Source organism: Scatophagus argus, chromosome 5, assembly GCF_020382885.2.
Source record: "Scatophagus argus isolate fScaArg1 chromosome 5, fScaArg1.pri, whole genome shotgun sequence".
Classification (NCBI taxonomy): domain Eukaryota; kingdom Metazoa; phylum Chordata; class Actinopteri; family Scatophagidae; genus Scatophagus; species Scatophagus argus.
Genome location: NC_058497.1, coordinates 13,354,387 through 13,381,503, shown reverse-complemented (window position 1 = coordinate 13,381,503; position 27,117 = coordinate 13,354,387).

The following is a 27,117-nucleotide window of genomic DNA, read 5'->3' as shown; positions in this document are numbered from 1 at the left end:
GAAACTTTATGTGAGACCTGACATTCTTCACCTTATTTACAAAATGACCTAGAAAATTTATGGACAGCTCAACATCAGGTTCACAAAAAATCCCCCATCAGATTCAGTTACCTTAAAGAGAACTTTAGGATTGTAGTTTTTCTTGATATCAGTTCAGAAAAGTATGCCAATCCTTCATCATTAATTAGCTTTCTGATAAACTAGCAATTGATTTTTATCTACGGTATGTGTTATTTTGGACTTGTTTAGCTTCCAAAGTTCATATTTTCTACAGAGTCTTTTGAAGTCCTGAGTGTGATCGTTCAGCCTGCGGAGGTTATTTGATTTTTGCTTCCTAATTTTAAATGGTGTGGAACTGATTGTTAAATGAATTTGTGTATCTGGATTGAGAAGAGATAAAGATGGCCTTAAAGGATGATGAATCAAAAGCAACACAGAATCTAACTGCAGAACCAGTACTGAGAAGAGTGTGTTGTAGACAGATAGACAGATAGACAGATAGATACTTTATTGATTCCGAGGGAAATTCAAGATGGTTGGTATGTATGGTTGGTACTTGTCAGTCACAGGTATCAGGTCAAAAGTGGGACCTTCAGAATGTTTAACAGAGTGAATGAGATTAAAAGAGTCCATAAGATCTAAAGAAAATAACTTGTGAGGGAATGAGGGGAAGTATGAATATTAAAATCACCAAGAATAAGCACCATGTCATATCTACTGTGGGTATGACAACAGATAGAAGCTCCTACAACTTTAACTGGGGGCCCAAAAATTAAGATGTGAGGGAACGGAGGGGGGAGGCCAGTGATAAGGAAACAAAACATCAAAGGAAATAAAATTGCCAAAAGTTACAAAATGGCCCATAAGACCTTTTTTAATGGCCTGGGAATATGAAAATATGCCAAATCAGGAACAGCTTCTCTTGGGGACAGTCATTGCTCAGATCATTAAAAAAAAGTCTGGATCCTTCATTAGAAATAATATAATAATTAAAGAAACAGTTCTTATTAACTAAGAGAGCTCACATTCAAAAGGTCAAAATTGCTCTGTGTCAGATGATGGGGTGTCCAAGAGGGAGTGGGATGTGATGAGGCAGCAACAGACCTGTGAGAAGGATTTCCTGCTAGCTCAGTGACAACCACGGCGTCTGCCTATTTCAGGATCTTGCATAGAGCAGAGAAGTGTTTTTGCCTGGATGTGGGTCATTGATTTGGCTTCACCGTGGAGCGGAGTGGAAGGGGAGGGGAGTGGAAGTAAAGCCGCAGTGTTGGCATATGCAGTTTTCGTAGTCAAGTCCAGATTAGGATGAGCGTCATCAGACAGGGTGGCTGGAGAGGTTTAGGCGAGGAGGTGTGTGAGTCTCTCCGATTCTCTTTCTTGTGATCACAGCTCACCACTTCGGCTCAGGACGACTGATGGTAAGATTCAAGTGGGAGGAATCCTATAGTCAAGTGAAGGGGTCCCACAGAACATAGAGAGAGGCAAGACATTTAGACTGTCCAGAAGCCATGTCCATGAAGCTTATCAAAAGAGTGTCTTTCTTCTGCAGTTCATCAGAAAGCTCTTGAATATCCTCTTTAAGGTCAGCAATCCTTCTGTTTGCCTTCTTCAGTAGCACACAGTCTTCACAGGGCATACTTGTTTTGGCCCATCCACTGAATAAAAATGAGCCTCGCCAAACTGTCTGAAAGGAAAACAAGCAGGGATGTCTGTCTGCAAACTTCCTACAATGCCTTGATAGCCAGGGTGCAAAATATATAAAATATTGGGTACCTTCTATTTTATCTTTGTCATCCTTTGACACACCAAGATCAGAGCAGATGTTGAGCCTTAGTTTCAGATATTGTATCTTGTACACTTTTACATGTTGCTATAAAGTTTGTACTAGAGAGTTTGTCCACACATGCACAGTATATTGGTAGTTGTAGAGAAAAATATGGTAAAAATTTCTTGACAAAATTCTCATCAACTATTTTCTTTAATCAATATCCTGTTTGTCGAGGAAGCAGTGGACTGGATGATAGGTTCTCCTCATTAGGCCTCTTTCTGTTTTCGGATTTGCCTTCTCCCTGTAGTCATTCTGAACCACATTTTCAGCTAATTAGCTTAGCGCATTCGCAATTTGTTAGCTTTTCAAATGAGTCTATCCTCAGCAGTCCACTGAGGAAAACCCAAGACACTCTTCCCATGCAGTTTTATCCTCTTTCATTTTTACTTTGTGTCCCAGTAATTGTCTTAATAATGTTTTTCATTTACATCTGTGTTATCTCCTCATTTCAACATGTCTCTGGACATGCACTCTGCTCCACCGGCACAATTCCTCACACTGACATGAGGAACTTTGGGGCTGTGGATGCAGCAGAGCAGGTTAGCTCACCTTCATGAAGTGAAAATTCCTGACTCTTCACAGACATTTTTTTAAACCATACTGTTCAGTGTTGTATTTTACTCTGAGATTAAAATTATTATGAAGTCACATACACTCTGCTGCTACAGTTCAATCAGGAGACACTAATAAGAAAGAAAAGTGAATGAGATAATTCAAGTAAAATGAATTTACTGTGAAGAGCAAAATAAACTTTGGCGCTTAGACCCCAGCAGGTAATAGATCACCACGGGATACTCTCTGACGCACGAGGTGCTTCCATGTGAAGGAGACTTTCCCCCCAAGGCCTAGACACTGGTGATGGTAATGGCGGGTGACGCTGACTGCGTGGAAGGGTAACTTGAAAATGGGGGATTTGATTGAAGATGGCCAGACATCACAGTAGGGGTGGTGAAGGAGTGGAGGTGGGATGCAAATATTAATACTGCTGAACAAACAGCTGAATGACAGTGGAGAGAGAGAACACTTTTAAAATTTGACAGCTTGCTAGCAATTGGCTGTAGGAGAAATGTGACAGGCTGTGATTGGAAGAGGGAAGAATGACATAGTGGAAGTAAAGGATCACGGGAAAATGCTTGAGACTTAAAGGGCATGCACAAAGAGGTAATCTTCCTGATTGAACTTTCGCTAAGCTTCATTTCATTGCTTTTGTTGGCAATGTGATTCTCATGCAGCAAAAAAAAGCTTTCATTTTGAATGCCTGCTAAAGGAGTTGTTTGAGTTTACATTACAAATGTTCTGCATCAAAGCTGAGGACAGCAGTGAGACAGGTGAATAAAGCGAAAGGTGAAAAGAAAATACAGGGGAGCACAACACTTTCTATTTGTTTGTCATCATGAAATATTGCACAGTTTATTGTTGACAGGCAGGATCTACTCCAGTGCTCGATTTTAATGAGCTTGCCTTGACAGTGACCAGAAAGAGATGTTTCATCAGGTCTGCTACCACCCAACAGAATCAAAATCTCAATTTCATTCCATCGAATTGTAGCCCTTGGTTTGCTCTCTTACCCATCAGCGACCCATCATGGGGCAGAGAGTGTGAGGTGTCTTTTAAGTCATAGTGAAGAAGACTTTTTTGGTGTGAACAGCTGCTTGGAGATGAGTTGGCCTTGTTACTGCCAAGTTTGAAATCCACCAGTGGTCTAGCAGTGTGCGTAACATAGTGAAAAACCTGCCACAGAAGCCCATTCCAGCAACCTAAAGATTTGGTAAAGACAAGATGGCCAAAATAGATGAGTCTCCCACATAAGCTTGAAATAGATGTGTATGCAAATACTGGTCACAAGGGGAACCTACTGTGGAATTTCAGTGTCATCCCATGGCATTAATCTCATCCTTCTCAGTCATGCACTTCTCAAAAAAATTCACACTTGTCTTGAATGAAACATAAGGGCTGGGTCACAGCTGTGTGTCTTATCTGTCCCAGAATGATTAGTGCGATTGTTGTATGTTTTAATGAGCCTTGTTCCTGGGAATGATCCAATTTAGGCTTCAGAAATGATGAAGTTTAAAATTTTCTGCTGCTACCATCATAGTCTTTATACATACCCTTTGGAATTAGATGAATATCACAAGATTTGACCTTATTTAGCTCCAATTAGCCTGACAAATTTAAAAGTATGGGTTGGACATTCCTTGAAAGAACCAGCAATGTTATTTTTAATTTTAAAAATTTGCCTGGAAAGGTAGTTCTGTGCTCAAGGCTTGTTGAAGCTTTAGTTCGAAGTCCTGGCATGTTTAATAGTTCAGCATAGACCAAGCTGCTGAAATACGTTAAGACTCACTCATTATTGGTGTGCTGTTCAGCAAGGTTACAGTTACAGCCAATGCGCTCTGATAAAAGACATCCTAGTTCTTTGTGAACTGTTCAAAGCCACATGACCTGAAAATTAAAAAAATATGGCATAGAGCAACCAAAAGAATTAGTTTACATGCCTCTCTGCACATGAAAAATAGTCCTTAGCTGGTAATGTAAGTCCCTTTGCTTTCAGTTGTTGTTTCTAGAGTAAATATATGAGAAATAACAGTTTTGATTTAAGCAGTACAGTAAAAATGTTAGATTTAAAAAAAAAAGTTTGCATGCAGATACCAGGATCAGCCGAAGTTCTTGGCTTTGCTTCCACAAAGAAATCGTAGAGAGAAAAAAATCTCAGCCGATCGTTTGTTTTTACCGAAGCGATCATGTGAACGATTGTGGCAGTTAACGTCACAGCACGTTTGCACCGTGTTTTAACTTGTTTAAACAAAACAACAGAACACAAGAGCGGCGTCACGCATGCAGTCGGCGTAAACACACTTTTCAGTTGTCCGCAAAGCCCACAATGCATTGCGGATTTCTCACTCTACGCTATGTCACAGTTTCGAGCCCGATAGCCTTCTCAGCCGGGTGTCTCGGTTCGGCTTTATGAGTCGGTAGTTCGCCCGTCGCCGCAGTATGGATCGAGTTGATGATGGATGATAGCGTGTGAGGCCACTTAGAAACTGCTGCGTGCATTAAAAAAAAAAAAAGCTATTGTCTTATACATTGAATTTTCTTCTGCAAACCTCAATCTGCATTGAATTAAAATAAGTACAATCATAAATACATTTTCTTTGAACATATATGCACATTACATCATTTGCAAATAAAGTGACCTGACTGTGGCATATATGTGGATATATATATAAGTCATATATGACACATATATTTATATCCACATACATGCAAATATATGACCCTAAATATGGCATACATGCAACATATATTCGGCATATATTCGGATATATGTTATTTATATTTCCTTTCCTTGTGGGTCAGCAGACTCCTTCAGAGTTAGTTTCATTAGGTTTTTCCATAGATTTGCAACAATGATAGAAATGCTTTGTGCAATACCTGCAACTCCAATGTGGTGTCATGGGTCGAAACAGAACAGTGACAATAATGGATGTACAGTAAATGACTGTGGCTTTGATGAAAGCTTGGCTTAATCATTGGAAATCACTCAGACAGCGTTGATACACCTTTGTTTAGAGCGGTTACGGAAAATGCTATTACCCCCTGGAAGTCTTTTTGACCTCTCCCAGCAATTTCATATTTCTGTTCTGTCAGTCTGGAAGAAGAAGACTTGTCAGGACCTGGGCCTATTTTTTATTACATTACTCGTTCTAAACCCATATGAGTGTTGAACCTGACTGGCCTGGACTCTACAAATGACAATTTAATTTATGTGGAGTGCACTTAACTGATACATGCCTCCGCAGAGTCCATTAATTCCTGATTATGGACAACTCGAAGGGCATCATCTCGCTTATACCATCTCACTAACCAAAAAAAAAAAGAATTTATATTTTTCTGCATTTTGCAATCAAAATTTACTGACTGCACCACACTGTTGATAATCAGAATTGAGAATTCACACAGAGCATGCTCCAACAGATCTAACATTTTTACTGGTTAGGAGAAATACATTTGTGACTCAACTATGTGTTTATTTTTTTAAAGCACAATTCTTCAGACAGTTTGAGTTATTTCCTTTTGAAACAAACTATAATCTGAGTGCTAAATGTATGTCATAACTATATATCAAATATCAACAAAATTTCCCACCATTTCAGAAAATTTCTCCATTTTCAATTTCTCTTCATCCTTCTCAGGCCATGTGGTATTGGAACACATGCGCGCGCACACACACACACACACACACACACAGAGAGAGAGAGAGAGAGAGAGAGAGAGAGAGAGAAAAGAGGCAGCTTTCATGGCTTGAGAGGCGTTGATAATTTGAGTTGAAATGAGCTTGTCTTCATTAATGACAGTCACTGCTAAACCGTTTATCTTCATATACCCAGGTTACTGTGCTAAAATGACTCCTTCTATGCAATTCCTACTAATAGCTCTCTTTAATGTCAAAGAGAGAGCACTGCCCTGAGGAGAGGGCTTTCTTCCTGCCTGTGATAAATTTAAAATACACATGATGCATACATGTGAGGGAATGTCAGAAGGAAACATTACACCACAGCCACAGACTTGTTTCTCTTCAGGTCCTGGTTGTCCCTGTAACCCATGTAAGGTGATGACAGGTGGGTGCTAATTAGTGTAATTCAGTCAGCTTTAGTGTGAATCAGAGAAGAAGAGGATATAAATCATTAGAAAAAAGTGATCTCAGCATGGTCATGCATGGTGAACTGGCTGTGCTAAGCAAGGAACACAGTGTTTCATCTAGCTAAACACTGTTTAGGTTTAAAACACTGCACAGGCAATGCTAGTGAAAAGAAATATGAATATTGTTTTGGGTGAATATATGTTATGTAATGTCTGTAATATGACAGAATGGGACACAATAGTATACTCATGGTTTTATGGGACACATTAGCCTAGAAATATTGTCTTCACTTGAGAAAACTGTCCCGTTTAAGTCAAACAGTTAATAAAATGCAACATCCTTCACCCATTTTTGGTGTTACGTCCTTGTTTTTTCAGCAGCAGAAAAGAAAACAAACATGCCATGTGGCTTGCCTTGTAAGCTCTGTGCTTAGTGATCTTTACTCCATCTGTACTTATGATCTCAGGCCAATCAAAATGATTGCTTCATATAATACTATTTGTATCAGCAATGCAATAATGTGTGATTATTGGCTGCCAATAATTAAAGATCCCAAGCTATAAAACCATATTTGGCACCATTTTGCACCATGTCCCAAATTCCCTGACTTCATTCTAAACCTTGTAGTTTTTAGGATATTCAGTTTTCATCCCCACTCTCATTCTTATGTATTATACATCAAAAGCATAGCAAGAGTATAAATAAAGACACATACTGCTTTTACAACTGCGGTAGCCATACTGTATTAACGTACTTCATTCATAACAGCACAGAGGGGTGATAGAGGACATGTTAAAAATGAATTAGACAGACAACCACTCACTGCAGAGACCTTTAATCTCTGTGACATAGAGAGTATTAACAGGAGTGTGGACAGCATGCGCAGCAATAGACCTCAAGCAAAAGAGTCTAATCCTGGGAAAAGCCAGACTCTTAAAACACTGGTAACAATGCAGTTCATTCTGGATATTTAGCATAAACATTTTAAATGCTTAGCTAGTGCGCAGAATAACATCACATTATAAAGTGGCTTAAAGGGGCAGCCCCTATCAAAATTAATGTTTTTCCTATTACCTATAGTGTCATTTATTCATGAAGATAATGTTTGGGAAATACTGCCTGAAGAGATGTCTGGCCTCGATAAAAGATGATGTATCTATATGGCACTTCCCTTCTGGTGCAATCAATCAATCAGTCAATAGCAATGTCACTTTTCTTTCTCTTTTCTTTCTTCTGAGCCGCATCATAGCATTGCAGCATCCATGCCCCTTGAAATAGACAGGCAAACATCATTAAAATGAAGGCAACACCACATTGTACAAGGATGGTTTCAGTCATATACTGTTAGTAAACAATGGAACAAAAAACAAAACAAAACCTATAGAAATATATAGATAATATATAGAAACATGAAACAGCAAAACATGTCAAAAACCATGAGGGAAACCTGTAAAAATCCAAAGAGCCTCAACTCTTACATGTGTTTATAGTGTGGAGACTACCCATAATGGGAGATTCAGTACTGTCTTTGAGATTAAGTAAGATTATGAATCCAGTCTTCTGTGTTTCAAAAAGACGGGTTTTGTTGGTCTTTGTCTTCATGATAGGACTATAGTTCTGCTCCTGTGGGGATTCTAACTGACTTTTTTATGTAGCTTGTAAGAGGACAAATGCAGTGACGTCCACAAGGCTGATGTCCCAAAGGTAGTTTGTTTCTGAGCTGTTTTGTATGTTGTGCATGAAAAAAAAAAAAAAAAAGTCTCTAAGGATTACATTGTGTTCAGATTAAATTTCTTTTATGAATATGCCGAGTAACTAGAACAGTAGATGCCAGTGTTTCAGTAAAACCCACTTTATACAACTTGTTGGGTGGGAATAGTATAAAACATATAATTAGATTGCAATAACAATCTCATCCTTTCTTGTTTTCATAAAGTAGCTCCTTTAAAAGCAGAATATTATCACATTGAAATTATGTTTTAAAAATAGATTTACAGTTTTATGCTCTTCAGCATTTAGTTTTCAAAGGCGAGGGCACACATCCTGTTTGTCTTTAGCACTTCTACTGACCTTTGTTCATCTCCCCATTGGATCAGGCTGAGACACAGCTTGCTGTTCAAACAAGTTAACTCATGACGTTGTTCTTGGGTGGGTATCAAGAGCAAGTCTCACAGTAAATCCAGTTATTTCAGTATATTGTCATAAGGCAACAAACAAAACAGCTTAAAAGGATGTTCCAGCTCAGTATTTCTTCTTTCTGGTTCATCCTGGTCAGCAAATCAGGATTTGAGTTAAACCTGGGACACAAAGAGAATGCTGTCCAACAGGACTGAAGACCAGCTGTCCTCTGATCCCCAAAGGTCATTTTCCATAATTTCCTCCTTTACACTTAAGATGTGATTGAGTTATTCAGTTACACATTGAGAATCACTTTGAACCTTTTAAATATCCTCTTTACTTCTGCTAATTGGCAGCAAGTTTCTCCAAAATAGAAAAACAGCTTCAGGCAAACTGCAGTCCAAAACAGACTGTTGCCCTTCGACATGCACCAAGACAGCTGCCTCATAATAGCAGCACTTTTTTGAGACTTCCTTCCTCACTTGGCACATCCCAGGTATTGGACCATGACTTCTTCTCTTGTCAGGTGATAGCACATCCTCTCTAGACCTGTGGTAGCTGTCACGATTAGGTGGAAGCAATACTCATTGTTGAAGTGGAAAAAAGAAAAAAAAACAAGCCTCTGGAACCGACACTGTTGGATATTAAAAAAGACATTTCTCGGTGGGCTGAATCCGGAGACGCTCTTCAGGTGAATCAAGTCATGTAACGCAAACAAGACTCCTGAATTCATGGCAGCACTTCGCATTTACTTTATATGATAGAAAATCTTGTGGACCTGCTCATGTACCATATTACTTAAGCCTAATTCTGCAAAGTGCATCACATGACACGTCGCTGCACTTGCGGCAACAGTATGTTTTCAGCTCAACACTACGTTTACACCTCTGTTAGTGCCACCACTGAGATTGTTTTGGACGAGTTTGCTCTGGGTACACCTGGTGTCAAACACACCCTATTTTCCACTGTGGGAGTGAGAGTGAGTGACCCACAAGTGAAGGTAGGGAGTGCACAAAGTGAATAATACAGCAGACTGCAGTTTTTCTTATCCTAATGATATGACAACATGCCATAGCACACTAGCAGAGCTACCTTTTGTCTAATAAATAAATAAATACAAAGATGAAAAATTTCAACAACATATGTTGCGGGTGCCTTACAGGTCAAGGGTGCTGCTGTTGTAAACTTCATTTGAACCTGACAATACTATTGTAAGGTATGGGGAAGTTTTGAGAAAAAAATCATGGTTCAGGCTAAACTAACTACTCAGTTCAGGTCCTTTGTGAACTGTGTGGTTATGTTTAGGGCTGACATGTCGTCCAGTGTGCCTGAAGGTTAGTGAAGGTCAGGACACGTATGTCGTACTGGGCTCAACAAACAGACTTGATGCAAGATCAGGAAGTGGAAAATACCCTTGGAACAAGTTCCAAGGGTGAAATGAAACATGCAACTCACTGTGTTTGGCTATAATAGCACAGAATCATGGTTAGAAGATTATAAGTTGCTACTAAAGAAGCAGTAGTAGTTGTTTGTCAGTGGAAGGCACTACTATACACAGGCAGTGGAGCAGCTATTATTGATTTCAAAGGAAATCATTTTTCCAGTGGATGATTGCTGTGTCTGACACCTGCTGGCTGTAACAGAGCTTGGGGGCTATGGTTTGGGACCACCCAGGCAGACAAGCTGGACCGGAGCATTCATAAAATCTTATTAATTATTCACAGTTTCAACCTGATCATAGCGTCCACAAATCAACAGAATGCCCCCAGGAAAGATCAGTCCTTGTTTTCTTCCTGCTGGCTTTGGATCTTGTCAGTCGCTTTATATGGAAATACAGATGCTTAAGCAACAAACCTTAAAATAAGCAATTAGAAGCATCAATCATCTCACACCCTCAACAGCCCAGGTTTCTCGCAGGGATTCTTGCTAGTAATGCTGAAATTGTCCTTGGTGGTGTTCCCTGTCTGTCATCCCCAGGAGAGTCTCCATTTCTTTTCTTGTGGCTTGCTGTTCTCTCTCTCTGCTGATTTTCTCATTTTTCTCCCCTCACGCACATTTCCTCCTTCCCACTTGGTTCTCACTCCTTTCTCTTTCCGTTTTTTTCTTTTTCTTTCTTTCTTTTTTAATCTCTTGTGTCCACATTTGTGGGTGTAGCCAGTTGTTCAGTAGTCAACCCACATACCATTGCCCCATTACCTTGTCCGTGGCAGCAGACAAGCACCTGCCTACAGATGAGGAAACAAGACGGGGAAGGAGGGAAGGAAGACAGGAGTTCAACAGCTGTGGATTATAGATATGGGTCAGGAAGGGGACATTACAAGTTACAAGGAGATAAGCAGCTACATTAGCATAGACACAGAGGCGCAGTCTGCAGTTTACATGTCATCAGGCACATATACATACAAAGACATTGTCTTTCAGTGGAGGCAATCATATCAATCAGAGTTAACCCAACCATCTCGCTGCGTTTCAGAGGGATCTTGCCCTTCAACTGATTTTCAGACAGCTCTGGTTTCCATTCAGAAGATAGCAAAATCAGATTCTAGTTTTTTGATTTCTATTATTTCCTGATTAGTTTGACTTAATCCCATAAACCCGATAAGTTCACTCTTGTTTACTTTTCTTTGTCCTTTTTCTGTCTGCCTGCCTTTATTTTTCTTTTGTTTTTTTCTTTCGAGTTATACTGACGTATTTACAGCTATTACTTTACAGCAGTTTTGCCAGACTGGAAGTGTAACATGTTAGTAAAGAACACTGAGTGACCTAAACAAGTAAACCCTGCAGTTTTGACACATGCTGTGAATTCTCTGCACTCAGTTACCTGTTTCAGTCTCGCTGCTGTGCAGCCGACTGAGTGAGCTGCTCAATCCAGCTCATTAAACACAGGTGTCAACCCAGAGAATCTCAGTCACAGTGAACTGAAGAAATGCAGATTCACAGTCCAGTATTGTGGTATTATTTAAAAGATTAAGCTCTCCTCACCAAGAGGTTGCACTTTTAGTTACAGTTTCTTTATTGTCAACTCTGGTTTTAAGTATGTCCCCTTGAAACTGTGATCAGACCTCACTGTGCATCTTTTGGGTTTGATTTTCTGATAGTTTTGTTTTCAACAACATATGAATGCACAGCAGGTTGGCTGTCAAGACAACAGCAAGACCAAGACAAGTCAGACAGATCTGAGGTTTTGGACTGTCACCATTTCTGTTCTGAAACACTGATGCTAATTGCCTAATCTTTAGCCTTGTTTAAACATGACAATGACAGTGACAAATGACATAAATTATGCTATTACAACTACATTTCAACTGAAAGAGCTCTTCAGAATCCACAAATTTTGTGCGTCATCATGCATTACTGTACATTCATTTATCATTTATTTTCTAATTTATCTCTGCCTTTTCCTCACTGCTTTTCCTTGTCTTCCATCAGTTTTATTGCATTGCATTAATTTTCCGCTTTCTTTCTTTCCTCTTCTATCCCCTTGTCTGTTTCCTCTACACACTGTGGTTTCAATCTGAGTGAGGAATACTTAACCTTTGACCTGTTCAATAGTCCACACTAACAGCCAGTTGCTGCATCAATATTGATTACTTATGGGATCCATGGACCTTTTCGACTGGGGTTATTGTACCAAAAAGGAACCATCAAAATAATGACACTCAACAGTGAGAATTATTGGACACCACCAGTTCACAGTACTTGTCAATGAGGTGACACAGTCATCTTTGTACTCAGCAAGTGGCAGTGCTCTCTAGTCAGAGTCTAACTCATATTTTCAATGTGTTTTTAGTCTAAGGTGTTTAAGAGCTGGTTATCAATTGTGTTGTACCAATGGAATTACTGGACTTCACCACTTCAATACCAGAAAATCGGTGCAGCTGCAAAGTACTCCATTACTGTAATACTTCATCATTCAGAGTACAAGATGTAAGCTAAAACTAGGGCCACGCACATTATATAAGTTTCAAATGGTGGCTGTGTCTTTTAGAATATTACTTCACAACAGGGGAGGTTTTAGGCTTCAACAATTCACTGAATAAAAGAAAGCCATTATAGATTATAACTTTAAAATAGCAGGAGGCTTTTAAATTCTCACTATGTCAGAATATATTCAGCATGAACATGGAGTTCAAGTGAAGCCAACCTACAACATTGGTGCTTTTTCCTCTTTCACCTCTCAATAACCACACTCTGATAAGGAAAATCACCATATTGTAGGTTAAGAACCTCAAAACAGGCTTAAATCTGATTCACTATGATGACTGATTACAGTTAAAAAATAACATCTCCAACATGAGCTGATAACCATTTATGGATACTTAATTCATTAGAGATCCAACATGCATGCTGAAAATTTAAAAGATGTAACCAAACAAGCATTTTTGTTGACTGAAACCCTGCAAAGTGAAATCAACTTTGATTTTTCTCAATCTGAAATCACATACTTTCACTGTCCACTTCTGTCATGACTGGTAGATTTAGGGATTAGTATTTATAAAACAACAACATATATAATTAAAGACTTCCAACAATGTGTAACATCAGATTGCCTTTCCTAACCTATCAGAGGTCAGTAAATGTGCTTATTAAAACTTCAGTTTTTTAAGTCCAAACTTGAATCACTTGCCAGACTGATCAGTGATGGATCTGACAGCTGACTCCTGTGGTCTATTTTATCTGTGTGAAGGTAACTGAGTGAAGGATGGGGAGGCACGAATTGGTGACAATACTGTTACTGAGAAAATAATAATCAAGATAGTATTTGAAAATTGATTTTCATAATTTATTGCTTCATTTGTGACAGCATTTACTTACTTGGTAATTAGGGGGTACTGAAGGGGAGGGGGATGTATGGAATGATAGGCAGAGGGATGGATGATAATCAGATTATCAGAAAGTTTGAATGAGTCTGAGACTCTGGAGATTTATTTGTCGACAGACCTCTTCTTGGCCTTTCTTACACCATCAATGGAGTTAATAGAGCCTGAAATAGTCGACTCAACCAGCCATTGACTCTGCTGATCACATTTATTGATCACTTTGCAACCTTCTGGTTCAATTCAAGTGGCTGACACTATGGACATCTGAGCTTTTGTGTGTTAGCTGGGGTAGACTGATCTTTTAGAGGTTCAATACTATAAAAAAACAAAATGAAATCACTGCTTTCCAGAAATGATACCAAGTACTGCATATTTTTAGTTATTTACTCATATTCCACATCATGAAAATATGGAACATTTTTTGTTTCATTATCTTTTTTATTTTTATGTTATTTTTTCTATTTTTTTTTTTAAGATAAAATCATAATCTCCAATTAAAATATACCTCAATTTTGGGGACATTTCTGTGAAGACCATTCAAGCCACTGTGTTTTAAAAGATTTAAAAGGTTTCACCAACATTTTTGTGTGATTGTGGAGGCTTTAAAATCTACAAATTTACTCTGAAGGCAGGAAAAATGGACAAAATCCAATATTCACACATACATACATACATTTATGGAATAGAAATAAATGATAACCAAGCAATGACAACCAAAAGCCAAAGAAAAAAAAACTACTCTGATGTAATAAGTCAGACTGTGGTTTGTTAACCTTCTGAAACCATATATCTGTTCTTATGTTCACCAGTGCTGAGGTACCTGTGTCCGCACCACTGCACACTGCTGGTGGTAATGGGGCTTGAAATAGGCTACAGGTACGACTAATCATGCTAAGTGATTAAATTAACTTGTGGTTTTTCAGAGTGATTAGATAGACTTTTGATCTCACACGCTGATAAACTAACCTGATGCTGACAGAACAGAGGGATCAAGTGAAATGTGAACGCACTTCAGTTCGTCTAAAGAAATAAAAATACTTCAAGCATTTAAGGCAAGACTTGAAATCAAAGTAAGACCTGAAGGAAGTAATATCATGATGAAGATGGCCTGGTGTCACAGAATCAGATGTAAGAGAATGTGGTGAGACAGAAATTGTGACTGGAAGGTTAAAAGTGTAAATCCTGAGTGGATCTTTCCCCTGCAGTGGTTACATGAGATAAAACAGTTTGAATAAAGATATTTGCAGGACTCTGTGAACCAAACAGTGGTCACACACTACTACCCATTACCACATGTGGTTGTGGATAGTCTGGCTGGGACCCTTTTCTACAATTGATCTAGTAAATGCATCCAAGCAAATGTCCCAGTGAGTCTCATCAGACTGTGCAGGCTTTGGCTTATTGTCTGGTGCTTCTTCTGAAAAGCATTTCTGCCTTTAACCCTCAATGATCAGAAATATGTTACTCCATGAAGCCCAGGCCTATGCCTTTGTAGCAGCATTTGCTCAAGCATATATTAACTTGAACATATGTTATTTTTGTCAATAAAAAAATCTTTAGAGTTGAATTAGATTTCTGTTACCACTCTCAGTCTCCAGGGCTGAGCATTTTGAAAATATAACTTGCTTTATAAAAAATACAGAAATATAGTAGGGTGTTTAATGCAACTACACGGTTGCACAGGATGGAAACCAGAACCATACAGCAGTATCATTTGAATGAAAGGTTCCTCATTATGCCAGAGCCCCAACAGTTTATCGTCTAGCAAAGGGCTGTCAGTCACAGACTGATAGGATCATGTTCCTGTTCATGACTAAGACAGTGATTTAATAATTTACTTGTCTTAAAGCATTTGCCAGCAATATGCCACGTTTTTTTTTACACACACACACACACACACACACACACACATATATATATATATATACTTTGACCTTCATTCCTTGATTTCGCCATATGCCTAGAATACATCTGCCTGCAGGTGCACGTTTTTTGCATTAACAACATTCAATGTCAGAACCCTGGAACCCTAAAAATACAATAGAGTGCAAACATCAGTGTAGATTTAAAGGACAACAGTATAACTGTTAAGGGTATGAAATAAGAGGCTTGCAGCTATTCACATTCTGCTTATATGTGAAAGTAATCTAATGCTCTGTGGACCTTAGGGATCAGGGTATTTGTTACTTGTGCATCACACAGTAGCTGGTATTACAGCTCTCTCTGCTTTCTCATGCTTGCTTGCTGGCTGAATATGAATCGGCAGCAACGCAGAACATGAACTGTAGACGCCTGTAGGTCAGCAAAGGCACAGTGATGCTGCACAATAACCCCGTCATTGTGAGGGTATGCATGTTTCAGATAAAGGGAAAGATCTGAGACTTTGAAAGAAACACCTCAGAACAACACAAATTAACAGGAGCAGGCTGATGAAACTCAACCAATCACTTGCCAATTGTTTGAAGCTTCTCTTAGCCAATCAGTTCAAGAGGTATGTGAACAGAAGGCTATAGTTGAAGGTTGTTGTGCTCATGTGGAACACAAAGTCTCAATTTCTGTTGTTCAGTCCCATTTTGGGAAGTACCACTCACAACTTTCCAAAAGCTAATTCAAACTGCTGCTGTTGCTGCATTGACCACACCCTATAATGTAAGGCTTCGAATGGTGCTGAACCACACAAGATGGGAACTCACTAGATGGCGGTGTGAGAAGAAGTAGTTAAGCTTCGATCACACTTCAGTATAGATGTGGCAGTTGCTTTCCTCTTTAAAGAATTCAAATGGTTTAGATGTCTCTCAAGGTCAAATCTCTCCAATTAGTCATCAACACATTTTCACACAGGTGAAAATGGTTCTACAATGAAGGGTTGGGTATGGTTACAAGCTAATGCTAAAGCAAAGGCCATGGGGTCCCTGATGTTGATAGATTTCTCTTTAATATGAACATTAATGCACACTAGAGAGTTTGTGCTACTAAAACATCAGGAAGTATGATCAAAATGAAAGGTTGTCATGATTGTGGTGCCAGTTCATAAGGTTACCGAAATCATTACACAACAAATCGTCCAAATATAACAATTTCTGAAAAGACAAACACAGAGGTCTCTACCAAAGAAATATTTAAGTTGAGCTACCAATTATTGAAAAGCAAATAAATAACTGCTTTTGCCCCATCTCTTTCATCCTAAATTTTCACATGGTTCTGTCTAAAAACTGTATACATTTTAACACAACGTTTCAGACAACCTTTACTCTTTTTCGGGGACAACATAGAGCTGTAGCTAAAGCCTTGAATTACCTTCCTCCTCTGCCTCTGGGCTCCCAAGGCTTTGTACAAGTGATATATGGTCTGACATCGGGTCAAAACAAGAAACACTACTTGTCAATTTCCTTTTGTCTATACACAGTGAACACATTCAGGCATTGGCTTAAATAAGAAAAGAGCATCAAAGCCTTTCTACACTATGATATTAAGATATGTTGAAATGATACTGTTGTGCCTGAACTCGCACAGACTGACATTACATCATGAGCATCTTCACAATACAACAATCAAAGGAAATGTCCTTAAAATAAATAATGTATGAAGCTGATAATGTTCACTTATTCACCTACTCAAGAAGGACTGGATATCAGCTTTTGCTCTTCTTGTATGATCAGAATAAAACTACAGCTGTGCAATTGGATATGGCTTCAGGTTTAACAATATATTATTGTGTAATGAAGGCCAAAGAGGCAAAAGTAAGATGTAGGGTTTATGGGCAGATCTAAATGTAGGGTTTATGCTCAGACCTAACTAGTTTGGAGCTGAAATGTCATCCAAATAATAGTTTTTCCACTTTAATGAAGAATGAAGTTATGTGAACTATGAAGATGATAACTTGAGAGAGAAACCCAAACCCTTCATACTTGGCCAGTCATTGTGTAAAGTGTGTGTGAACATCAGATTGTTGAGGTTGGCGTTATGGCTGTCATCTTGGCAGTCCCCCCCTTCCAACCATTGTGCTTCTCCTTCTCCAGCTCTCCTTTGGTGATATCAGGAATGCAGTTAATCGTCATAAAGTGCAGCTGCACTGGGAGGAAGCCAGGTCTGGGTCCCTTTAGGAATAGTTATAAAAGAGGCAAGGGCATTCCACATTTTTATAGTGCATCATAATCATATAATTAAGTACAATTTAACTCAGCACAAAAGCCTTCAGTCCATTGCTCCAGGCTATGTGGATGTGCAGTGTACCACTGCTGGACCATTAGTGCATCCAGCCAGTTCAGCACCTAAGTGATTGCTTATTCCCAAACTTAAGCAAGGTGATGTGTTTCCTGTCTGTAGTAATCATTCTGCCATGCACAGACATGCTCTTTCTTCTTCTCAAAGCAGCAGCAAGTGCAGCATTGTAAATGTACAGTCGAACAATCTTACAGTCTTACCTCCAGTGGCTCACCTCCCCAGGGATAACGCTAAAGTTTTGGCATCCATAATCTTAAAACCATATTTTTTTTCCCTCACCATTTTCCACACCATGATATCAACAGCAGTTGATTGACTTTGTTTGACACTGAACCTTGTCTGACATGGTGTGAGTTTCAACGTCATGTGATTCTCTTTAAAATCAGATCATTCAAATGTCAAACTGTCTCACCATGTCAGCTTCAGAGCTGCAGCATTAGGCTGTCAGATGCCATGTCAGCCTCTGTGATGTCACATCAGCCTCTGTTTCCCTTCATTCGCTTCATGTCCCATGTCCCTTATGGCAACTGTCTATAACTCTGACTTCAGATACTTTTTGTTAAGTAGATTCATTTTTTTCAATACAATAAAAATATTCTGTTGAGTGATAAATTTATAAATCACTGTAGATAAGAAAGTTATGTTGACTTAAATTGTGCAAAACCTTGAGATGCTATTGAATGAAATCAAATGAGTGAAGAAAAGCTTAACTCATTAATTGTTGTTTCTATGTCTATATTGTCCTTCCCCTGTCCCAGTCTTTTCCCCTGTCCTTCTCTCCAGTTTCAGGTCCTGGTCTTCATCTTCTTCTCTTTTATCTCCTTTTCATCAGTTCATATCATCTTTTTACACTCCTTCACTCTTATTCCCTCCTCTTATCAGATATTCACTACTTGTCGATATCTTTCTCTCTCAGGTTGGGATCAGTGTTTTCCCTCTCCTTAATTTATTCCCTGCTTATGTTTTATTTTGTCAGTTATTCAGGGTTCTGGTAAATATTTGCACTGAGAGGCCTGCCGGTAATCAGCCAGTTGGCGCATCATCACTGTGTATCAACTGATGCAGCCCTGTGTGTGTTTGTGTGTATGTGTGTCTTTATGGAAAATGTTGAGAGGATGTATTTTAATGTGTGTGTGTGTGTGTGTGTGTGTGTGTGTGTGTGTGTGTGTGTGTGTGTGAATTTATTGCTGGGGTTTTGGCTGAGGGTCAGGGATGAATTTAAGGTTTCAGAGGGAAAGAGAGATTCAGCAGCGACAGCAGGCTGGAATCGATCAGATGTTGTTTTATGGAGCCTTCCAGATAGAAAACAAACCATGTGAGGAAAAAAAATAATTAGAGCAAACAAATAACCTCACTTTTAATAAGAACAATAATTTTTGGCTCACCATAGTTACAGAGAGGGAAAAAAAGGGAATGAAAGAGAGGGAAGAAATGGAGAAGGGGATACAGACTAAGAAACAAGGATTAAGAAAGGGCATGATTCCAGTGTGTTGTGTACAGTGTGTTACAGCATCTCAAATGTGATTTGAAAATATTCTTATATTATCGATCACGGCGTGCATGGAGATAGATCTGATGTTGTGAGGAATTCTGTCTTGGTAAATGTCCTATTTTTACATGATTTGTTCTCCAGCTTGCTGTTACAACAGTGACAATGTAACATGTAACATGTGCATGGTACGGTGCACTACACATTCATTTGTTAATGGAATGAGATATCTGATTTTCAAAAAAACAAACAAAAAAAACAATGTTAAACCTTCTTGACATGTTTGCTGGTCTTAATACATTTTCTTAGCTTTTGTTCCATCGCTTATCTTATGTTGAAAAATGCTTCTGCATAATTTAAGAACCCACCATAATCCTGTGATGTCAAGGTGGGTTGTTAATTTGTTGTGCACAAGAGCTGGGTACTACATCAAGTTTTATGTGCTATCACATGCCTGGTAACATTAGCCATGGCAGTTTGTTTAATTCCAAACTATACTCCTGCATACGGTGGGGGATGTTTTACATGGATGACCTGCTAGTTTGTGTGCAGCACTGCTAAATCAGCCCAGGTTTTGTGTTTATACATATTGTAACTGTGTGACATTATATTGCATTTGTTTTAGAGAATTTACACAGCAAACAAACCTGTTTCTGTTATATCTTTTATGATTATATTGTACTTCTCAGTACAGGAAATATTTATCATACTGATAATGATGAATGAATACTTACACCAGTGGTCTAAAACAGCAAAAAATAACAGCTGAATTATTAAAGCATAGATAATGAAGAATAAAAGAAGACATGATGATTAAGATAAATGTTTCTCTAGACAATTGTTTTAAGTGTGTGTGTAGGCACGACACTGGCTGTTGCTGCAAAATTTAAGAAACCTTCATATTTCCTCCATCAATATCCAATCCAAAGGCCCTATACATTGCGTATTTGGTATTGATACTGATTTAGGCTCACACAAAGTGCAACCCATTGCATCACCTCCAGCAATTTGTCAGCACGTAGTTCCTCCTCATCACGCTAAAGCAACAATGCAGCATGCACATTTGTTAGGTACAGATTAAATATTTTATCACAGTTGTTGCTATAGATTATTTTTTAAAATGTCTGGAAGCAATAAGTGTTTGTGTTTGTAGGAGTGATGATTATTTGAGTTCAGGAGAATTGTTACAAAAAAAAAGAGAGAGAAAAAAGTGGCAGGCTCTCGATAAAGAGAAAATTCTGCAGAGGATGTGATGGAAAGAGGTTGTTTTGGAAAAAATAAAACAATAACACTGCAGTACCTGCTTTGCTTTCTTCTCCTGTAGACAAAGCATCTGTGTTGTGCCACTACTCACCAAACATGCCTCTGCTCAGACAGAAAGGTACAAAAAAATAAGAACAAGGCAGAGTGCAGGGTGAGCCAGCGGTCTTGGGTATAATAGCCTATTACTCAACTGCAGCATGTCAGGTTCTAGATGAGCCAGTGACAACCTTTTTGCAACCATCCCTATAGCAACAGATCAAAGTGCTTCTGCAATGTATCCTGCTGGTTCTGTGTTCTATACTGTAACAGACACAATATTGCATAACAGCTGTTGATGAAACCATTCACTGAATATTTAGCCTTGGCAACATTTCTCTTGCAAAAAAGAAAAGTTTGGATTTAGAGACATTTTGCCATTGTTGTTAGAAATGGGACATTCAGGTGTTACAGTACTCTTGCATGTTACAGCAGTCAGCAGGTAAAGTGTGTCTTTTAGTCCTTTACAGAGACAACCCCACTGGCTTGAGTCTCCTGATCCTGAATAGCAGAGTATCTGTGTAAGTGCCTAAAGCCAATAGAGCTGTTAGCAAAAAATGCTTGATTTAGTGTTTTTTTTGTGTGTGTGTGTGTGTGTATAATGAAATATAGTTTCGTTGAAAAGATTATCATTACAGGCGGACACAGTGCAGAGCCAATATTTACTGCTGGCTTTGTCTATGGATGCGTTTGCCTGCGTGTGCAAGGTTATAACGGGGGCTGAATGCCTAAATATTTCACAGCACTTTCAAAGTACATATTTTCAAAGACTTAAGCGGAATTATCCTTGTCAAGGTCTTGTCTTTCTCTCTCAGTCCCTCACTTCTCACTCTGCTCACCCATCTCTCCCACACACCCTGTTTTCTGTCTTGCTGTCTTTTTCCCCTTTGTGTCTAATCAGAATCATTCAATAGCGATGGAGACCTTGAATGAGTATGCTGAAAGCTGAGGACCGAAGTAACCCAGCTTTGAGTCACTAGAGTCTACTGTATTTTGTGTGTTTACGGTCCACTTGGGAATGAGGTGAATAATGAAAAATGTCAAATGGTTTTTGTGAGTTTTATTCTGTGGTATAACTTGAGATGACTTGAATTCATTTTCAGCTCTACTTTCAATAGCTTCTCTTTGCAAGTACATCTTAAATGACTAAACACAGCCTCTGTGATGTCCCCTCAGATTCATCAGGTTCATATCCAATCTCTTAGTTCCTTTTATATCCACACTGTAAACCTAATTTGTTCACACACACACAGTGGCAAAGTGTTACTTTAGACATATAGAGATTTTTTTTGACTGTGATGATAACCACAAGGTTTATCACATTTACCTTTTGTCATTGGTCAACTGACCTTTTGCTATGCTCTACATTCCTTAGATGCAATGTCAGAGATGTCAACTATGTTCCAGCATGGTGCTTGGTAGTCTGGTGACAGAATTACCACCCAGATTTTTTTTTTTTTGTAATTTTTGACAGAATGGGTTTGGATTTTCAGCAAAGAGGCAAACAAACAAACAAACAAACAAAAAAAAATCAGTCACAGTCAAAATCAGATCTGAAGTGCTGAAGAATTCCTCTAAAAAAATCTGTTGCAGGTATTGGATTAACGGATTGTCTGCCAGTGGGAAAACACCAAGTCATGGAGTTCAAGTTGTTGTCACATACCAGCTTTGGTGGTCCTGACTGGGTATCAAGTGCTGCCTTGTGTAAATTTTAGCATGTAGTAGAAAGACGCAAAGCTTTATGAGACCACTTTAAGGTGTCATTAGCATAAAGCAGCAAAATGAAAAGGGACAAAATGGCAAGGAGGAAAAATGTGTATGTATGTTACCCAAATATGGTGTGCAAAATGTATGTGTCTCAGATCACGCTTCAACCTCCTAAACTGACTTGCTTCTTGTTTCTTATTGCCTGGGGCACCATGGCAACATGGTGACCATGAAATGATGGATGTCACTTTCTCTATGTTTATCTATTTGTGTGTGTGTGTGTGTGTGTGTGAGAGAGAGAGAGAGAGAGAGAGAGAGAGATGAGAAGAAGGGGAAAGCATGCATTGTGTGTCTATGAGAGTGTGAGATGAAGAGTTTTTAGGGGATATAATGGGAGAGGCGCTGGTGTTGTGCTTTGTCTTGTTCCCTTTCACACGTCCTCTCACCCATGCTCCTATGGATGTGAATGGAATAAGAAATATATACTTTTAAACATTTTATGTTATTGAATTGGCTTACTGCAAAGCTCTACATCAGTGAGTGGGGCGGAGAGCTGTCAAATCTCATTATGTTCATCTTATCTTTGCTCACACTGCAAAGAAAACTGGCTAGTGAGAATTAAATTCTGACTTAACAGTTAATTCAGTATTCATTCAATAAATGACTTTGAGCACCTACGAGAACTTATCAGGACCATCCTGTTTTATCTTAACATTAAAGGCAGTTTACAACATAGCACACATACGACATTACATCAGTGAGCAGATGAAGGTAACTCCATCGGTCACATTCAGACAGAGATTGTGTATAGTATTTTCAGCCCCTGAATCAACTCAGTGCTAACAGGGTGTGTGTAGAATGTTCGGTAGCTACTTTGCGTTCATTGAAATTGATGTCTGCATGTACAAAGCCCCCACTGTTCATTGCATTATAATGGCTCTAAATGTTAATGTATAGATGGTGTTTTAATGATTGAACGTTATACACTTTTGAGTCACGGGATGGTTTAATCTAATGCTGCTTATGCAAATTAAACTCAAGCACACTTTCTATCTCTCTCTCTCTCTCTCTCTCAAACACACACACACACACACACACACACACATTATTCCACAGATCAAAGTGGCCATGTAGCTCCTTGAGATTTTCTTTCAGAGTTACAGCACATTACTCTAGCCTGATTGACCAAGCCAGTGTTGTGCCACCATGTGATGGTGGTTGTCATTGTCACTTCTCTGATTCATCACCATCGAGCTTTCATCTGCTTCCATCCTGCTTTATGTTTTTAGTAAATTGTACATCAACGCCATCCCTTTCCTTTTCTCTATCCCTCAAAACTACAGTATTTTTGCTTTGTTCTTCTGGTGCCACATATTATAAGATGCCAGTCAAATGATGGGCTCTGTTACTGCTAACACTTCTTCCAATTAATTAAGGTTGCTTTAAAGCTGATATGTTCAGCTCCGGAGGACAAAACAAGCAAACTGCACAGAGGTGGTTACATTCTATGTGGTGTATTCTTGGTATTTTCAAGGCCTGGTGTGCAAGTGAGTATGATAAGGGCAAGTATCAATCATTCACAGTCAAATCAGCTCCTCTCCTCCCATTTTAAAAACCATGACATACTGACAGATTGCTAATGGAATGGAGAGTCCACACCAGTCTCATCAGGAAACTAATATTCTTGCCCTGCAGTAGTACAGGCACAAGTGCAAATGTACACCAGCCAAATATAAATTTTATGGCAGCACAAATACGTCACATAGGGTAGAAATTAAAAGCTGCACTCAACTCTCTGGTTGTAGTGAAAACCTCAACCACAGTTATCGTTATTTGCTGCTGTATAAATAAAAAAATACCTGTAATAATTCTTACTTTCTTTCTGGATACTAATTACTAATAATTATACTTGTTTTCTGCTCTACTACTAAATTTATCCAACACAGTTAGAATTCACTGGTAAACAGTCACTTCTGCCCTTAGACATCATATTGTTAATTGCTGCAGCAGACCTCTTTTGTAATTAAAATGCAATGCTTGATTTGCTACTTGTCAGACCTGATAGAAAGAAGATGATGCATACAGCTGTTGCAGTCCTGTGACTTGTTGTTTTAAGATATGCCAGTAAACTGAGAGCGGACTGATGGGATTTTGCAGTCATGGGTATGTACATTGATGTAGAATGGAAAAAGAACTTTTAATTGCCGTAGTATTGTTCAGTGAACTTCTGTGTCCAGTGATTCCCTGATTTCAACTCGCCTGATAATCAGCACTTGAACTGGGAAGAATACAAAAGCTCTGGTCTAATTTCAGCAAGAGTGCAGGTGTATTTAGTGCCTACTGCAGATGAGATTTAATTGTCAAAGGGACTACTGGTCATTAGATCACAATAAATTGGGTATGTCTAATTGTGCTTTGACAATGCATCTCAGCAGTGTGCAGGGCATCGCAAATCTGGTCTGACAGGTGGCAGCAAGCACAGCAAAAAAGAGTTGATCTTCACACCAAATTGCAGCATGATGCTGGATTGCCACTGACAGATTCCCACTGCATTTCTCTTCCCACTGTGCAGGTGCAGTGAGGAAGAAAACCTGACTGTTCTTTGCTTGTGCATTAAGCTTTCACAAAAATAAGCTCCTATGTATCAGTTTTAACATTGCTCGTTCGAAATACTTTAAGCCACCTATCACTCTCAGTCTATATTGGCCCATGATCCAACTATATCACTAAGATCAAGAGTGAAACTGGGATGATGAAAATGTTAAAAGGACAGTCAGAGATCATCCACTGCAAGGTCCTCAACAACTGCTTTTGGTTCAACTTCTTCGCTTTCCCATTCTCATTGCTTATTATAACCAATCCACTTAGCCTCTCTGTCCCACTCTAACCAAACAAGTCTTTTACTGAAAGTTTTAGAATACACCAGCAAAACAAACTGTTAAAAACCACATTTTTTTTTTTAGTCCCCAAGGCAGAAGGCACATTAATCTTCTTTCATTTTCCTCACTGTTCTACCCAGGTTTTTTTTTTTATTGTGTCTTATTCGTGACTGCAGTAGGTCAAGCTTTAACGGCTAGCTTTAACAGCTACATAAATTATGCAGGTAGCCTTGGTTATATCATAATATCATAAAATTAGTAGAGAGATTTAATGCTATCTGGGGTGTTCAGTTGGTTGCAATCTGCAATCTGCAACCAACTAAGCATTATAAATGAACAACATACAATACTTCTCACACCTTTCTTTTAGATGCAATGGTGAGGCTGTAAGGAAGCACCATACACTGTGTCAATATGGAGTCAAAACCATATAAAATAGTGTCATCTGCATAAAACTGTAGATAACATTTTGGGGTGGCAGAGAAGAAATTGTTTACATATAAAGTGAATAAACTGTCCCACATGAATGTATTACTGTGGAACAGTAATTTTAGTGGATATATATATATATATATCTATATATATATATATATACAGTTTATATCTCCACTTGCTTGGCTTGACTTGACCTGCCTGAGTTCTTTCTGAGAAATAGTCATGAAATCATTTAATGGACAAGGTTATCCTTTAAAGTACCATGGTCAACTGAATCAACTACTTTAAACATGTGTATGAAAAGTCCAGCACGGTTTGGATGATTAGCAAAAAGCTCACAAGGAAAGAAGTTTAAAAAAAAAGTAAAAATGAATTTTGAATCCGCATATACTTCAAGCCTGAATAAGAAAAGCCACAGGGAAAGCTTCCCTTGTGCGCCTTGCAATCTGCCTGTCTGTGAGAAAGAGATGAGTATGCCTGCAATATGTGATATGTGTGTGTGCTTTAAGGCCACAGTACTTCACACTGAGGCAAAATCTGTTTGAAATGCTCTGACAGGTCATAACCAACAGCTTGTATGAGTTGTGTGTGTGTGAATACATTTGTGTATTTGTGAAGAAAAAAAAAATGACAGTAACTGCACTGTTGGGGGGTATTCCGATATAAAATAGCTCCGTGTTACAAAAAAAAAATTGTATGTGTGTGAGTATCTTTAAGAATTCAATTGTGAATATAGCACTGATCAACCCATCTTCTGGTTACATGTTCCTCGTTCCCATCAGACTGTGAAAGCTGAAGAAGGCTCTTAGATGAGAGGTGAAACATCAAGAATCTATGACCAAGTCCAGCTTTGCTGTACTCTAAGTGAATAACTATGAATTGGATAACTGAGAAACTTCACATGCATTTAGTTGGTTGAACAAATACAGACACAGATAACTGTGTACTTGCTCATTCCTGACACATTTATTTTTTTATTATTTTATTTATTTATCTATTTTTTGCTGGAACTGCAGTATTGGCACCCATGTTTCAAGTGTTAACATGACTGTGCTTATGTCAGTCTGAACATGGTTTTACTTTAGTGCACAGACAGTGATCGGGACATTAGAGATACAAGTAAAGGAAGAGACAGAAATAAAAATGGATGAAGTTCATGAGTATAATGTGAGGACAGTCCGAGTAAATAGGCTATGAAATAAGAAATAAGTCTGACAGAACACTAGAGAGAGGAAGATATGGGGGATATGGCAAAAAAGACAAAGACATATACTAAAGAGAATAATGCTGAAAGCTGAGAGACACTGCAAGGCTTCAGAGCATTTAAAGCCCCTTCTCTGTTCGCTTATTCTTTGCCCAAGGAGACAATTACAATTTCAAGACTGAGTAGACCAAATGCTCTTATACCCTGTATCACTTTGCTTCATGCCAGAGGTAATATAAGTGACTGCAAGCACTATTTTCTACATTTTTTATATTTAAATATTATATCTGTCAGCTCTGGGCCTGGGTTGCCCCAGAGCAACATTTTTTGAAACATGTCCTGATCTGTCCATACGGGAACCGAAGTTAAACACAGAAAATGTGTGGGACGAACCGGGGTGTAAGAAAATGGGGACGGTATATTTCTGACATCAAGCTGACCAGAAGTATTATATGTAACCTATGATTTTTCT